Here is a 17,648-nt window from a genome sequence, read left to right as displayed (position 1 = left end):
ATTTAATACCACAGTATCCACCTAACCAAGCAGTCTCATCCCAGTTAGATTCAGTTGTGGGTTAAAGTGACAAAGGACAGAAGGATCAAAGGACAATGAGTGGCCACCTCTCTTACCATTTACTAGTTCTCAGAGTCTGTCCTATTGTCAGCCACACTGTCTCTACTAAGGGCACTTTAAATAATGTGGCTCTTATGATGCAAGGAACCCTAAATGGATTGGGGAGAAGAAAGAGAAAGTAAATCCTGATAAGAAAGAAAAGGAAATTGAGAATGCATACTTTTGTCCATCACCCAAAACTAAACTTTATAGCTTTATAAATGTCTATGTTTGACTATATGTGACTGTGTGTGTGTGTGTGTGTGTGTGTGTGTGTGTGTGTGTGAGAGAGAGAGAGAGAGAGAGAGAGAGAGAGAGAGAGAGAGAGAGAGAGAGAGAACACACACACACACACACACACACACACTCTTTGTTTCTTTCTTTTCTCTTTTAGTACTTGGGGTAGAATCAAGGGCTCTATCACTGAGCTACGTTCCCAGCACTTTTTAATTTTTATTTTGAATTGGGGCCTCATGAAGCTACTGGAGCTCACCTTGAACTTGCAATTCTCCTGCCTCAGCCTTCTGAGTCACTAGGATTATAAATTGATCATTTGGATTATAGGCAAGTACCACTGTGCCCAGCTAACCTTTTGTTTTCTTCCCACTAAAATCTGTATGATATTGGACTGCAGAATAATCACCACTGGGAGGCTATGGTTTGAGGTGCAAATATTTCAGTGCAGAGCTAAAAATTTATCTTCATCACTTTGGAATTATTAAAACTATTAATGATCAAAATCATGATCTCTCTCCTATTCCCCAATTCATTCACCAAATGTGGCTTTGAATTACTTTGGGTTATTTTCTGAAACCTCAGGCACCCTCAGAGGATAAAAAGTCACCACTATTGAAGGTAAGTAAAAGCATGTTCTCATTGCAGTTAATTCCTATAAGAGCTTGAAATCGCCCTGGGCAATAAAGACATTGTGGGAATGAGTCCAAGTTGATCACTTTGAAGTAGGAAAAGCTCATCTGAATGTAAAAGTCTCAGCATATTTGCTTTTAGAGATTAATTATACTCTGTAGTTAAAACTTCACTCATTCGTTTATTCACCATTTTATTCATTTAATATTAACTTTCACCCCTACTCCACAGTATTGGGATATAAAGAAGAAGAATACAGTCATATCAATGTGCTGATGATTTATAAATTATGTTTCTGATTCCAGTTTCACCCTGTAATTTAGGTCCCTATTTCTCTCTGTCTTCTAGAATCTCTACCTCGATATTCCATAATTATTTTAGACTTTATATGTGAAAATTTATATCCAGCCTCCTCAACTTAGAGAAAAAAAATTTCTTCCTATTTTCTCTAGTTAATCACTGGAGTGCCAATCCACTCTTAACCACAGAAAGTCCAAATGCTACCCCTTAAGGCCATCATTTACTAAGATTCTTTGAGACCCTACGGCCTCTGTCAGACCCAAGGGATCCATGTGACTTCCAAATGCCAAGCAGAGAGGAATAACTGGAAGATCCGATTTGCCCAATCCTTCTATCACAGCCCCAGAACTGGTCTCACCGCTTTTTCTGCGATATCCACAGAAAGAAAGCTGATCCCACACAGATCAGCAGTGATTTGTTTGGGGTGATACTCTTGGACATCCAAATCATGGCCTATGCACCAACATTGTGCTCCTGGTTTAACTTTAGGTTCTGTCTTGCTTTGTGGTGTTCCTCCATACAGAACTAGTCTCTAAAACATGTCACTACGCCAAGCTAACCTGACAAGGTCTGTATGCCCCAGCCAGCCCAGGTCCCTCTTCTCTTGTGATGTTTCTCTCCATGGTGCTATCACTGTGTCCTTCACCTCTCTCTCCTTTGCATCAGAAAACATTCTTTAAAGTGCTGGTATGTTAGTGCCAGACTTGCACAGATCATTACTGAACTCAAAAGTCAGGACTCTGGGTACCTGCTCCATAGCAAAATAAAACCGAATCCCTATCATCGAGATGCCTTGAATTTAGAGAACACAGCTGGCAGCTCAATCTATAAACAAACATGTTCAGGGCTTCTGTTATGGTTTGGACCTGGACATCCCTCTCTCCTGCCCCCTGCCTCCCCCCCAAAAAAGTTCACATATTGAAAGTTTGTTCCCCAGTACAGCAAAGTTCAGAGGTGGGGTTTTTAGGAAATGATTGGATTATGGGGCTGTAGTCTCATCAGTGGATTAATCTATCTGATGGGTTAATCATTTGGAAGGACTACTTAGTGGTAACTACAGGCAGATAGAACTGGAACGTGGCTGGAGAAGGTGAGCCATGTAGGAATGCCCTGAAAGGCTTTGGTTTCTTCCCAGTCCCTTTCCCCCCCCCCCTCTCTCTGCTTCCCAGCCTCCGTAAGCTGACAGCTTTCCTCCAGCATGCTCTTCTGCCTTGATGCTCAGGTTCACCTCAGGCCCAAAGCAATGGAGCCAGTGACCAAAACAAAGTAAACTTTGCCTCCTCCAAGTTGTTCTCATCGGGTATTTTGGTTACAGCAATGAAAAGCTGACCCAGCTTCATTGTAAAAGGTGATATAAGAACCAGGGGAGGGATAGCCACAGTACTTCAACGATCTAAGAATTTTCCCGAGACCTGACCTATATTGCCTCTTTTTTTTTTTTCATTCAAATCGTTAGGCCCTGGTCTATGAATAAGGCAGTTTGGAAGAAATGATTGGACACATTGGAGTCATTTTCCTAAACCAGCAAGCTTATAAGGATTCCTGTGATACTCAAGCATTCAGGAGAGAAAAAGCACTTGCTATGACCTTGTTTTCCCCTTTCTCAGAGCCTTCAATATTCCCATCTCTGGCTCTTTTCTTTTCCCCTGTGAAATAATTTAATCCTGTATGTGCAAAAATGCCTTGTCAAAAACCTAGCACGTGCAGGGCCGATAGCTCCTGTGGGGGCTTAGACACAAGCAAAGGAGCCACTGGTTATACATAGTGAGCGGATTACATTTCTGTAGCCATAAGCAATCTCCGAATCAGCAAATTCTGAATTATCAGCTGTCAGGTGGTAGAATGCTGGTTAATTGGGTAGGCACAAACATCAGCAAGATCAGTCTGCTTCATATGGACACTGAAGTGGATGCCATTTTAGAAAGGAAAGCATTAGCTTTATATAGTTTGTTCTCTGTATGCTGAGCCTGCCCCCTGGGTCATATTCAAATTTTTAGAACAGGGAAGATTAGGCCTAATGCACATGCACAAAAACACATTTGGCTTTTCTACAGCACCTGAAAAGGCATCAGAGAAGCCCAGCCAAAGTCTTCAGGAGCAGAGGTCACACTTGTCTCCAACTATCCAGTCGTCAGAATAATAAAAGTTCAGTACAAAATTAATAGGGCTCAGGCCCCTGTCATGGTTTGGGAAAAGTTACAGAGAGAGACGCAAAAAGAGGAAGAACTGTTGAATTATACTTTATGAAGGTGTACAAATATTAACATCCCCCAAATAATATGAATTGCTCTTAAAATACATAAAAAGTTTTTAAAAGGTGGAAGGAAAAAATAAGATGGACAGACTGCAGAAAAGTAAAGACAAAGATGTAGCATAATTAAACCACGTCAGAAGCTGATTATGGCATGTCATTTAAGAGACAACTAAAAGTGCATTTGAAGGGCTGGGAGTGGCTCAGTGGTAGAACACTTTCCAAGCATGCACAAGGCCCTCAATGCAATCCCCAGCACATTAAAAAAAAAAAATGCCTTTATCAGAAACACAGGAACACTGAAAAACTATTCAACAAGTAGATGTTGTTGACAAAGGCACCCTTGCCTGCCCCACCATCATGTCCACAGTTCCAACTTCCCATGCTTCAGATCACTTTCTTTGTTCTTGTTCTTCTGCTCCTGTAGACTGACCCGCCAGTGACTGTTCACATACATTTTGAACAGCTGTCAGCTGGGTACTCTGACTTTTGGTTGCTTACCTGTGTCCTGACTGCCTGCTACTTTGGACTAGGAGGCCCTGCTTCCAGCATCCCCACAGATCCTTTTCCTGTTGCTAACCATGACTATTCTGGATAAAAAGTGGATCCTTCTGGAAGCCCACAGCAGTTTTCACACTGGCTCCTTTCCATTGGTCTACCTCCACACTCAAAAACCAGCCGTCAGGCTTTTTCTTCTATTTCACTGAGTTCAATCAACGTGGAGGTGAGGGCAAGAGACCTGACTCCTTCCTCTAGAGTCAGGGCATGTTTCTGAATCCCTCTTGTAGAGGTCACAAATTCCATCAAGCTGTCCTCTCTGCATAGCTATCCTGTAGCTTGGATTCTGGGAGAGGGTCCCTCCTCTTATCCCTTCAGGAACAAAGATGGTAGTAGCAGTTGCTAATCCCACATTATTCTCTGTTCATTTTCTTAACCCCCATCCACATCTTTGTAAGCAGTGTCCCTTCATTAAACTGTCCACAGATCACCCAGCTTCAAGTGCTGCTTGTCTTCTTCTAGGACCCAACTGTTGGAGCTGGGTCTCTGTGGCAGCCACAGGAGAGGCTAGTTCCCTCCTTGACCCAAGATTCATTTATTTCACAAATCTTTCCTGAGAGCCTGCTGAGGTTGCACAAAAAGCCAGGAGAGATTGAAATAGCAAAATATCCTACATTTGTGGGTCTAATGATGAGAGACAGACAATAACATAAAAGTAATATACCATGTCAGATGGTGGTAATTACTATGGAGAAAGGGACAGAAAACCCAGGAAAGGGGGCAGATGGTACCAGGGACTGCAGTTTTATATAATGTGGTCAAGGAAGAACTGACTTTGTATGGTGCGTGAGTACTGAGCAACATAGGAAAGAGGAAAATCCTAACTGCAAAGAATGTTAGAAATTTTCTTTTGAGGAAATAAAATTGAATGAAAGCAGGCAACAGGCAAGAATTAAACACAGTGCCAGTTTTGGGAAAGAAAATTATAATTAACAAAGATAAAGATTTTAGAACAAAATTTTAAAAGTACTTTAAGGGTTTTATTTATTTGACTTTATATCTCTCCCAAAGCACCACTTTGCCCTGACAGGCTATGGGGACAACAGGAAAAATTAACAAACCATTATTTAAAGAGAAAATGTTGTTCACCTATTTTTTTTCTCCTGACAAACTCATTTCCTCTGTTTCATGTCCTAAGATTTATTCTGCCCCATGTCCATTACTTCAAGGAGGATCTAAGCCAGGAAGACATTTAGAGGATTCAGATCATAAGCAACATGTTTTGGGAAATAATTATTAAAGACAACAGTTCCTTTTCTTCCAGTGCCTTTAGGGACCAGATAAGTAAGAAAACAGGTGATGCAGCTAGGTAGAGTGTGGTGAACTGGACATCCAGGCTCCCCAAAGAGAGGAAGTCACACTCAAGTGCACCCAATCATGCAGAAATGAGGGATCAGCATCACCTGGTTCCTGTTTAAGAGCAGTTAGAAGCTAGGCATTGTGGTGCACACCCGTAACCCCAGCAACTCAAGAGGCGGAAGCAGGAGAGTAACAAGGTCAACCCTGGCAACTTAGCAAGACCCTGTCTTCAAATAAAAAGTAAAAAAAAATGGAAGAAAATCCAACTCAGTAGTACAGTGCCCCTGGGTTCATTCCCTAGTGAGGGGACTAGAAAAGCTACATCATCTTGATATGAAATCTCCCATGCAGGCAATTAATTCAAAAGTTTTTATGAAACAGTGAACCAGCCACATATAACACGTCTGTGGATGCCTTTGTTTTCTGACAAAGTTTAGTTTGTTAGCCACAAGTCTGCCACCTCTGCTTTACAGAGACACCCACACTGAAACATGGAGATGTAGACCTCCTCCTTGGCTTCAATCCATCAGTACAGTCAGCTATAAGGAGACAAAAGATGTTTTCAAAAGGAAGCCAAGAGAGAGTGGCAGTCTATATTGGAGGTGCTGCTTTTGGGGAGAAAGAGAAAGCTTAAGACTGTGAAAATAATACCAGTCTTGGAAATCAGGATCACATCCTTGATGTTGAGGCAAGTGTAGAAAGAGAACAGATAGTAGACTCCTCTGAAGAGGACTAAAGTAGGAGTGTCTTGTTTGCTTATGGATCCCCACCTCCTTTCTTCCCTGCAGATGAAGTGCCCAAAAGCAGGAAAGCATAGCCTCCAGGGGTAATTTCTTGAGTTGGAACCTGGGATCTTTCTCCTCCCCTAGAGGTGTTAACAACCAGTTGAGTAGGGAAGTGCTATAGGCAGGTGAGCTGGTAGCAACTCATTTACTTTTCTTTGATAATCAACTACCTGTCCTTTGCCCCTGTCTCAGAAAGACCCATCTCTTGAGCCATGTGGCAGACACAGGAGCTCAGAGTCCAATGGAGAAAGCCAAAGCAACCCTCTCACCTAAAATCTGGAGAGATGTGATCCCCCGACACAGACCCTTTCAGCCCCCCCCCCCGCCTCATTGTGCACAGTGGGGTGCAAGCCATTTTGATTTGGAAGTTAATAGGGCAACTCAACCAACAACTAGATTATTTGAAGATGGAAACACTGGGAGGCTTAACAGTTAAGGGTAGCAGATGCAGGATTTGAAAGTTGGTCTAGCTTATTGGAAAGCAGATGCAAGACACTGCTCTAAACACCAATTATCAAAGCTTATATATATATAACAAAGAATCAGTGACAACAGCAGAGGAGGAAGAAAGATAAATAGAAAAGAATGAAAGGAGAAAGAAAGGGAAAAAAGAAAAAGGAGGGAAACAAACTAAAAAAAGAAAGAAGAAACTTAAAAGGGAAAGAAAGAAAATGGTAAGAAAGAAAAGTCAAAGGAAAAACAGAAAGGGCAAGAGAAAAAAATTAAAGGAATCCTAAGAGAGTAACAAGAAGAAATAAGGGGAAGAATAAAAACAGGAAAAACGATGGAAGCAAAGAAAGGGATGAAGACTTGGTAGTACATCTGGAGTAGCCCCCAAAGATGCCTATCATAATTAAGCTTCTCTTCTTGTTGGAAAAATGTTTTGCAAAGAATGTCAACAGGATGCCACAGGAGTTCTGCAGAGAGCTCCGTGTGATTCAAAGCTCCCTCTTTCTTGTAAATGCCAGCTTTGCAGACCAAAGGTGTGATAGACTCTGGTCTCAAACTTGTTGCTGTGCAAAAATTCACCACCTCTGTTTTCCTTGGTAAAAACATGTGAAACCTCCGTCTAACCTCAGAAAATGGCACACACCGTACCTCTGTTAGGTAAACCCACCCCCTCCACTGGGTATAAAAGTCCAAGAATTTCCAGACTCAGGGTCCAGGGATTTTAGTCATTAGCCCCCTCTGGACCACTTCAGCTTAAATAAACCTGCTTCCTGAACACTTCCCCAACACTGCAAAAGGGAAAGGGGGTAGGAAGAGGAGGAGGGAAAGAAGGAAGAGAAACACAATTAAAGGGTCACAAGAAAGAAAAGCTTAAAAGAGGTGGTAAGAAAGGAAAAGTGAGAGAGGGAAACAACAAAAGTCAGAGGAAAGGGGAGAAAAACATGAGAAAAAAGAAGTGAGCAAAGGGAAGTAATAAATGGATGATAGAAAGGGGAGAAAAGAAAGAAAGTGACATAAGAAAAGCATAAGAAAAGTGACATAAGAAAAGGGGGGACAGGAAGGGAACAAAAAATGAAAATAAGAAAAGGAAGTGGCATATACAATGGAAGTAAGAGAGCAGACCAAAAAAGAAGAAAGAAGAGGAGGAGGAGGGAGGAAGGAAAGGAGGAGGAGGAGGAGGAAGGGGAGGAGGAGGAGGAGAGTGGAAATGGAAAACAGAAAAATAAAAGAGAGGAAGGGAAGTAAGAAAATGGAAATAAGAACAAGAAGTAAGCAGGGCATGGTGGTGCATATCTGTAATCCCAGCAGCTCAGGTGCTAATACAGGAGTATCCCAAGTTCAAGGCCAGCCTTAGCAGTTTAGTGAGGCCCTAAGCAACTAACTGAGACCCTATCTCAAAGTAAAAAATAAAAAGGGCTGGAGATGTGGCTCAGTGGTATATCACCCCTGGGTTCAGTTCCCTGTACTGAAAGAAGGTGGGGTGGTGGGGAGCAGGGGGGTGGGGGACTGGGAGAAAATAAAGTGAGAAAAGGGAAACAAGAAAACCAAACCAAACATTGATGGGGAGGGGAAGCATGTGTTATTGACTCCAAAGCTTCGGTAGCTTATGCATAGAATTGTAAAGTGTTCTTCAAGGTATGAAAGATGGTTGGTATTATTTCTGCTCTAGAATTAAGTCACCCTCTGGCACCAGTATCTACGTGGATACAAATGAAAAACAAAAACAAAACACATTTTGCACAGTACCACTCCGCTCATAGCAGATTCCCCAAAGGTATGAACAGAGTTGGAGGAATTTTGCTAATTTAAAATACTACGTTGTTGAACTGGGGATGCCGCTCAGTGGGTAGAGCCCTTGCATAGCGTGCCTGAAGCTCTGAGTTTTATCTCTAGCGCGCGCACACACACACACACACACACACACACACACACAATAAATAAATAAATAAAAAGTAAATAATGGGAAAAAAAAAGATTACCATGTTGTCAAAAGATTCCAGCTGTGGTTGAGCAGTCCCTGGGATCTTGCTTGCTGTATCTGGGAAATGAAGCTACCAACTATAAGGCAAACATACTACCTTATGCTTACAAGAGAGAGAGCACAGGATACATGAGACTGCCGTTTCTTAAGATCAGCATGAAGATTTTTAATTACATTATTATTGAATGATTATTTTAATTAGTTTATTAAATGGATGTCTTATATTCCGTCAAAATGCCAAAAAACAAAATTTACAGGTTACAAAAGTCTACTTAAAATGGAAGCCATAGCGTATATGTAAATGAACCTGCCTGGAATGTTTTCCCTTTGCTTTGACAATAACAAAAGCTGAGTCAACCCGTTGCCGATTTCATTGTCTGTAAAATTAAATAGTAAGTTGAGTTTAGGGGTCCCTAACTAGCAGCCCACAAGCTGAATCTGGCCATCAGACCTGTTGGGTGTGGCAGGTGCCACATCCTACCCAATGCCTGGTTCCAGTGCTGTGTGTATGGCCTCTGTGGGGCTCGTTGGAGGGTCTTTACTGTGAGACTGTAGCGGCTGTTCCTCCAGGTAAAATGTGAACAGAGTAGCATCATGTCATTCTCTTCCTCTCTTTCCCACTTCTGAGATCTTCTTTCCCAGCCTCCTCTGGAGATTTTACTTCTTCTGTCCATCTTTTAAATGTTGGAGTCCTTCTGGGTTACCTTTATCCCATTCTACATTTCCTAAGAGCTCAGTTGAAATTCCAGTGCTTACAGGACTGAGGGGACATGGCTCCCAACCTACATTTCCCCCCCAGTCTGCTCCCCAGCCTACATTTCCCCCCTAGACTATTCCTCTGCCCTGTACATAAGTTTTCATTACTTTTTCCTCATCATCTCTACTTAGATGCTCCCAAAACACATCAGTCTCAATATGTTCAAAATTTAAACCATCCTTTCTCTCTTCCTCTACCACTGCATACCCAGTTGAGTTCATTTGCTTGAAGTGGCATCTCTACCTTTCCCTGTGCCTGGCACACTCCACAGCCTTCAGGTACCAGCTTTAAAGAAGCTCTTGCAAGAAGAGCAATCCTTCTTCACCAAGAAGGTGCTTCTCCATGTTCTCACAGCACCCCTGGATTACCTCTCAGAGCACAATCTGTGAAGTTTTAATTTATTCACCCATTTTCCATGTTCTCCTTAAAGGTAAGTACAGTGTCTTGCTCTGTTGCTTCTTCTGTTTTTAGAATTGTACCTGGCTCAATAAATGACTATTGAATAAGAAAACTTAATTAGTGTCAGACATTCATTCATCTTTCCTAAATATGTCTAATCAACCTCTGAGGATTTGTTGTCTTCATTTCCTTCTCCTAAGCTGAGCTCATAAATCAATGATCTGCCATGATACATTCTTTTCCAATTAATATCCTGTGATGTAATTTGTCCATTGAAGCAAAAACTGTTATCTGTGTGCATTTTCCCATGTCACTGCTTCTGTGACAGCAGGATGACCACGGAAAAATAAATGTTTATCTAAAAAGGGAGTAAAAGCTTACCATTTAATTCAACATTGAGTCAATCTGGTGGACTCGAATTCCACAGGACATTAGCATTGCCATGGTAGGAAGGTCTCTCTGTGCCTGTTCACATGCACAGCATGTTTCCATTGTGAATGAGAATTGGTCCATCTCAGAGGATGGACCTTCATCTCCCTCATCTCTAGCATCTGACCCCTCAGCACTCATGGTCACCTCAAACCACATTGGTGTGGGTACTTTGTTCTGTGTGCATGATGATATATTTGCAGTTCATCTGCATCCTTAACTTGACTTTGGCAACAGGACTAGGTGGGTGAGGTGAAGATTAATGAGACAATTATTTTTACAAGGAATATAAACAGCCTGAGTCTGCTGTGTTAACCACAGTCCTGACATTCATTGCTTTTTATCATTGAGATTTTCCTCCTTGAATTCAGAATAGTGGAAAGTCATTGTATTCTTTGAAGTAATCGCTGATAATGGATAAAAGTAAATTAAGATACAACTTGATATCATCACAACAAATACTATTAACATTGAATCCTGCTGAACAAATTGAAGGGTGGAACACACAAACTTCAGAACAAGGTCATAGTTCTGATGCTCATACAAACAATTTAAAGACTCAGAGGTTCAGTTTCCTCATCTATAAAATGGAAACAGTTATTAGAAGGAAAGGAAAATAGGTATTTAAAATAAGGAGGGTCTGCAGTCACTTTTAGCAAGAATTCAGAACTCAACTTGGGATGAGTGCTCTTCAGGAAAGTACCTTGATGAGTTTTCAGAGCATGGACTGGAAGGAGAAAGTTTAAGAAACAGGAGAAAGAGACTGTTCTAAAAAATCAAAGTGAAAAAAACATTAAGTCCCAAATAAAGGAGCTGGAAATCATCAGAAGTGAGAGAAAGGGAAGGTAGAGAATATACTGCAGGCAGTAAGAAGAGTCTCATAATAAGGCAGCAGGTGAACAAGAAATTTTCCTTGGTGCAAAGTATTTTATAGATTTCTATGAACAGGAGCATCTGTCTGGAGTTGGGGTGGTTTCCCACCTGGGGTATAATTGCTTTCCATTTCCCATTAACGTCAGCAGTACACAACCATCTGGCTTGAGTGGCAAATGGTTGGGACAAAGAAAGGCTACCTGTGCTGGCAGATGAAGACAGGGGAGGCACATGCAGTCCTGAGGATCAGACAGCATTCTGGGTGCAGATGGGAGGGGCAGAGGATGACAATGAGGTTGTACAGTTCCCTTACAAGGGCCCCAAACAGAACTTGTCATCTCTACATTCCAGCCCTAAGCTAGTCTCCCCTGAAAATTCATGGAACCTCTGGGTGGGCTCACTGCAACACAGAGGGGAGACTTGAGACCTCTTATTTGGATATACAAAGGGAATATTGAACAGCTAGAAGGCTTCAGGGTCTGTACATATCTGAGTTAGTGCTGTCCTGACTACCTTGTTGGGAAAGGTGGTCTCCTGTGCACAGTCTTTCCACCTACTCAAAGCTGCATGAGAATGGTCCTTGGGTCTAGAGTGCCTCCTTATCAAGAGATGAGGTCTGCACGCTCTGTGCTGGGCTTCTCGCCTTGTGTGGGCTCTGTCTCCCTGTTTCATACTCAATATGTATGCCCTTTGTTCTCCTTAAGCATGTGCATCACGTAACATTTGGCCAATTGCATTGCTACATCTGTTTCCTTTGGAGAGAGAAGAGGTCCTTCTGCTGCATGAGAGGACTGTGTGACCAGGCCCATTGCCCTGGGTCAGCTGCTGGGCAGACCCCCTGACCCTGGGGCACCAACAACTAGTATGAAAGACAATTTTGGCCTGTCTCTTCTTTACATGAGTAAAGCATTATTCTGTCCAGGTCTTGACTACTTTGTATTTTCCTTGGCAACTCCAGTATCAAGATGCAATGAGCAGAAGTGTTCAGACTTCCACACCTGATGACAGGCAACAGATGCCACTCATTCAACACACCTCCAAGAGATACACTGAGGACACGTGAAACAACAGATTTGAAAGTAATTAGCAAACTTTACAACAACACACAAAGCAGATACTAATATAATAATCAATGAACCTTTAAATCTCAGTCTGTGACCCACATCTTTCAAACACATGTCAAGCAGCCAGGTCTGAAGCCCACTGGGTTCATTTAAGGGGTTACAGTACATTGTATTTTACAATGGGCATGATATTCAGATAACCTTTGTGTGGCTTCCAAACATACCTGTTTAATCAAACAATCAGTGAGTATTTGTTACATGAATGGCACTAGGAAGGGATTAGTACAAAAGAAGCACCAATCTGTGGTCACTGAATGCACAGAATTAAATTGATAGAAACTTAGAAAACAAAAAGTCCATCTATCAGAATAACAAGCCCAGTCCTAACAAAAACTAACTGTAACCTTGAACAAATTCCTTAGAATTGTGGGGGGTTTTTGTTTTCAGCCATAAAATAATAAATATGTCTGGTCTGTCCTGTCACCTTCTAGCACTGTTGCAAGAACAGCATGATATAATACAAATGAGAACTCTTTTAAAATTATGAAAACTCTATAAAATAAGGCATCATTGTGAAGAAGACATCCTTGAGTATTTGTCTATTATAAATTATACCTGTTTGGTATGTTTTATCCATTTGGTCTATTGTATATCTCTGCATGAAACCACTAACTCTGCAAGAGTGTCAGCTTTCTTTCAAAATTCTCCGTAATAAATCATTCACCTGGCATCCTGTGAAGGGATTGTCTCTGCTCCCCTCCCATATGCTAGAGGACAGAAGGGCAGAGGGCTGCCTGAAGGGAGAGGCAGCTCAGCTCAGAATCCGTCTGCTTTTTTTTTTTATGTGGGGAAGAACTGGAAGAGAATATAAAATACTGGAAAATATGACTGCACGTGGGTTAGCATAGTGAGATAGCAGATCCTTTTATGTCTCCAGCATTTCCTTTTTTATAGTTAGAATGTTCTTGTGTGATAAATAAAAATAGGAAAAATACCCCTTCGTACCCTTGAAATCTTTTGCAGTTCAGAGAGCATTTTTACATAAAGCAATTTGATTTTCACTACCTCTCTGTGAAGCCAAGAGGGCATTATTATTGACCTCCTTTTACAACTGAGCAAACTGGAACTTGGAGAGATAACATGGGTTCTAGAATCAAAAATTTTCTTTCCAATATGAGGCTCCAGATCCAAGAGAAAAAAAGGGGGGAGGCGGGGCCCTGTTCCAGGCAGGAATTAAGAAGAGAAGTATGATTAAGTAAACAGCTCCTCAGAAGGCTGTTAGAGCTAGAATCAAGATAAAGGTGTGACTCATGATGAGACTGCTTCAGCTTCTGAAAGCAGCAGTGAGGATGGCCATACCTGTGAGAAGCAATCGCTGCAGATTCCTCCCTAGAGGAGATTCAAGCCCCAGGACAAATGTAGTGGGGATGGGTGGGCCTCCCCCGATAAAAGTCTCAGAGAGTCATAAAAATTTTATTGTGAATTAATGTACTTAAAATGGATCAAGATTTCATAGAACAGAGAACTGTCCAGGAAGACTCACTGCAGCATTTTTAGTTGTTCTAAAGGGCAGCCAATCATCTCTCATCCAGGTCCATACAGCTATGGGACAGAGAAGATGACACGGCTGAGCTGTCCCTGAGACACCAGACTCTGAGGCAGAGCTGTAAGTTGTTTCAGCTACAGACCAACTAACCCCTACTCTTGTATGTGCTGTTGGAGTCCTTAGAGCTGTTAGGGATGTTATTTCAAGCTGAGTTAGTTGTCAACGTTTTTAGTGTTGTATCATTTAACGTAAAAATAGAGGATTCTACCTTCTCTTGAAAATATCTAAAAGTTCTGGATTCCTGGGCCCAGGATTCCTGTATACAGCAAGTGACTGGAGCTATAAAGATTGCCAACACTCTCTGCATCTCTCTGGGCACTCCCAACCCATGCCTTTATCTACTCAATATGGGTGCTTCCTATATGCAGTTGGGACCTCCACTCCAGAGCTGAAGTAGAGATTTGGATGATGAGCAAAGATTCGAATGATAAGCCCAGACAGGCATGAAGCAACTCCAAGAACCAAAGGTAAAAACATTTAGAAGTTTATGATCACTGTGTTGTTCAGATTCATGTTTTCTCTGCTCCAACCTGGTCCTCGTGCCTGAAACTCCAGACTTAAAAATTGACCTGTCTGAGGGGAAGTAGGGAAGAAAGCCTAGGAAAGGAGCTGGAGCAAAGTGGAGGCCAGGCCTCAGGAATGGTTACCAGGAAACTCCAAGTAGGTAGGGTCAAAAGCCATCAGGAACAAACAAACAGAGCAGAAACAGCTGTGTAGGCTCAGCTGGAGGAGGCCTGGAGCAACTCCCCTCACCTTGGATGAGGGCACCAGCATGGCCTTTGAAGGCTCTGCAGCCCACCCACAGGGGACACTTTCATCCATGAAACCAAAAATGGAAGTCTCTGAAGCCAGCACCTAGGGACAGGGAGGGAGAAGTGCTTCCTCCATCAGACACAGCTCCATGCTTGCCACTCGGAAGGTCTTCCATGAGAGTTAGTTAAGAAATGAATGACTAGATAAAGTCTGCATCCCACAGGCTGCTGTGGGGATAGAAATCAGCATAACTCCCCAGGAGAGCGTCACGGCCACAGCTAGCAAATGTCAAAGAATATTTACTTCCACCAATGAGTCCTACTTCTTTGAATTTATTTTGTAGATATATTTACACAGGTAAAAATGACATGAAGACAAGTTTATTCATTATAGTTTTGTTTGTATCAAAAAAAGAAAAAGAAAAGAAAACGTTGGAAATAGTGCCATGTTTCCCAGGAGAAGAATAGTTAAATAGTTTATGTTAAAGAAAAAACTGCTAGGCAGTTAAGTTTTCTAACAAAGAAGAAAATATGGTAGCCTCTATATACAAATATACAAAAAAATTTCAGAAAATTAAGTTAACAAGATACAAAACAGTATTATAATACTGTACCCATTTTATATGAAAGCAGAAAAAATACTCTTATATATGCTCCATTTTCTTTTTTTTAACTCTGGGAGGGGTTTCCCACACATATATTGTTTAAAATATTTTTGTTTTTAGTTATAGTTAAACATAATCTCTTTATTTATTTATTTATTTATTTTCACATGGCACTGAGGATTGAACCCAGCACCTTGCACATGCTAGGCAAGCACTGTACCTCTGAGCCACAACCCCAGACTCCCTACACATATATTTTTTAAAAACACAAAACAAAGCAGTTACCTATTGGGGCCACTGTGGAGGTATGAGGTAGATGGAACCCAATGGGAGGAAGTCTTTCACTCTCATATTTACTGTTTTGCATTTTTAACCTCACAGATGTTACTTTCTAAAACAATACTTTTTTTAGGGGGAGGCAGTACCAGGAATCAAACCCAGGGCTTCATACATGCTAGGCAAGTACTATACAACTGAGCTCCATCTCCAATCCCTCTCCCCCATTTTTTATTTCTAATCTACTTATAATACTTTTATATAGTAATGAGGTTCAATGTGATAATTCAATACATGTATATGATAGGTAATGATCAAATTAGAGTAAGTAGCATTTCTGTCTTCATTCAAACTCCTCTTCAAATTCTTCATAAAATTAACAATAACTTGTGCATTATGGTCTCTTTATACTGTACTGCAGAACACTAGAACTTGACCCTCCTAATTATACTTTGACACCCATTATCCATCCTCTCCCATATTCCTCCTATTTTCTTGTGACCACTGCTCTGAGATCAACCATTTTAGTTTCCACATGATGAATGAGAACATGCAGTATTTGTCTTTCTGTGCCTGGTTTATTTTACTTAATTTGATGTCCTCTTATTCCATTCATGTTGCTGCAAATAATAGGGTTCCATTCATTTTGTGGCTGAATAGTACTCCATTGTGTATGTTGTGTGTGACATTATCCACACATTATCAGCGGACACTGTGGTTGATTCTTTCTCTTGGCTATTGTGAATAGTGCTGCAGTGAACTCGGGAGTGCAGATATTCCTTCAACACACTGATTACATTTCCTCTGGATATAGCTTCAGTGGTGAGATAGCTGCATCATACATTTCTTTTAAAATGCCAAGTCAGGAGGTGGAGGCATGAATGGGCCTGGATCCTGAGAAGAGCACGGATAGAGTCAGGGGGAACACAGTGGGACCTGATATGTTCTTTTGAGATCTCGTGGTTCTCACATATAAGAGCCACTCAAAGTGCCTGCTCTGAGCCTCAGCATCAATTTATCTAGAAGTATCTGAAAGAAAGACAAGGTTGCAGAAGGGGATTCAACTACCTCCTGAGAGACTGAATATGCAGACAATGACCAGATCATGTATCACTGTAGAATTCTGACTCAATCAGCAGCAGCTGACCCAGCTACCCCATCATGCAGCTATCCCGTCATGCAGCTACAGACAGACAGCCTCTTATCTATAACTGACATGTCTCTAGTGACCAGTCCAGGAAGCAAACAATAAACCCTGCAACTACTGACCCAAAGTAGATGGCCCCTGAGTAATAACTAAGAGCTTCCCTAATTTTTGTGCCCACTTTCAACTTAGAACCAAGCAGAGAAAGACACAAGCACTGCTAACCAACCACATAGGGTACCTCCACCTTTAGTGAGCCCACATACAGCTTCCCCAGGCTAATAGCCTCCCATCAGGGTATACCTGCAGCTTTCCATATTTTACATAATAAACCTTTGCCGCTCCTCTGCTGCCTCTGAGTCTCTGCCAAAATACAATGATGATGGCTGACTCCCTTCCAAATCTAGCTCTGGATAAATATCCTTTCTCTGTTCCATTCATTTCCACACTCCTGTAAGACATCCCTGTCACCCGTGATTTACAATAATCCAATACAGAATATGACATACTGATAATTATTAAAGTATAACTAATTACTCACATGTACAGACAATTGCTAACATTCACACAAAGATTTCTGTCAGATTCAAAGTAAGCAAAAGAGATGGCATGGAAGCCCTTGTAGGTGCATACATAAATATTATTTGGTACGTGAAGGAGAGTTTTTAAAGATGATTTTTACTCTGTCTTGCTCTATCATTCTCCCTGCCATGGAGGTTCCAGGCATGGGGCCTCAGAGCTTCAGGAAGGGGTTGGTTCTCAGAGCAATGTCAAAATAGATTCTGGTTTGATAAGAAGCTTGAAAGGCCCATATTATTCAGGGATAAAGAAGCATCTAAATATATCTTGGCACAACAGGAATGAAAGCTGGGAAGACTCAGGTGACAGAATTTCATCCGTGACTATGGGGAGAAGGGAGAGGGATGAGGATGCTGAACTTGACCTCTGGGTCTTTACTACTTCCCTGCAAGGAGCAGTTAATTTAGAAACATTCGGAGGGGAGGAAGGAGACAAGGAGCAAGACACTGAAGTGAGCAGCAGCTGCCACTGCTGCGGAAGGAACACGTAGCTTCCAAGAGAAGTCCCCTCTCATGAGCTAAACTGTGTCTTCCCCAAAATTCATGTGTCAAAGCCTTAACCTCAATGTGACCAT

The sequence above is a fragment of the Ictidomys tridecemlineatus genome, chromosome 7, assembly GCF_052094955.1.
Source record: "Ictidomys tridecemlineatus isolate mIctTri1 chromosome 7, mIctTri1.hap1, whole genome shotgun sequence".
NCBI classification, from domain to species: domain Eukaryota; kingdom Metazoa; phylum Chordata; class Mammalia; order Rodentia; family Sciuridae; genus Ictidomys; species Ictidomys tridecemlineatus.
The sequence above is the reverse complement of the archived record's forward strand: the minus strand, read 5'-3'. Positions refer to the sequence as shown.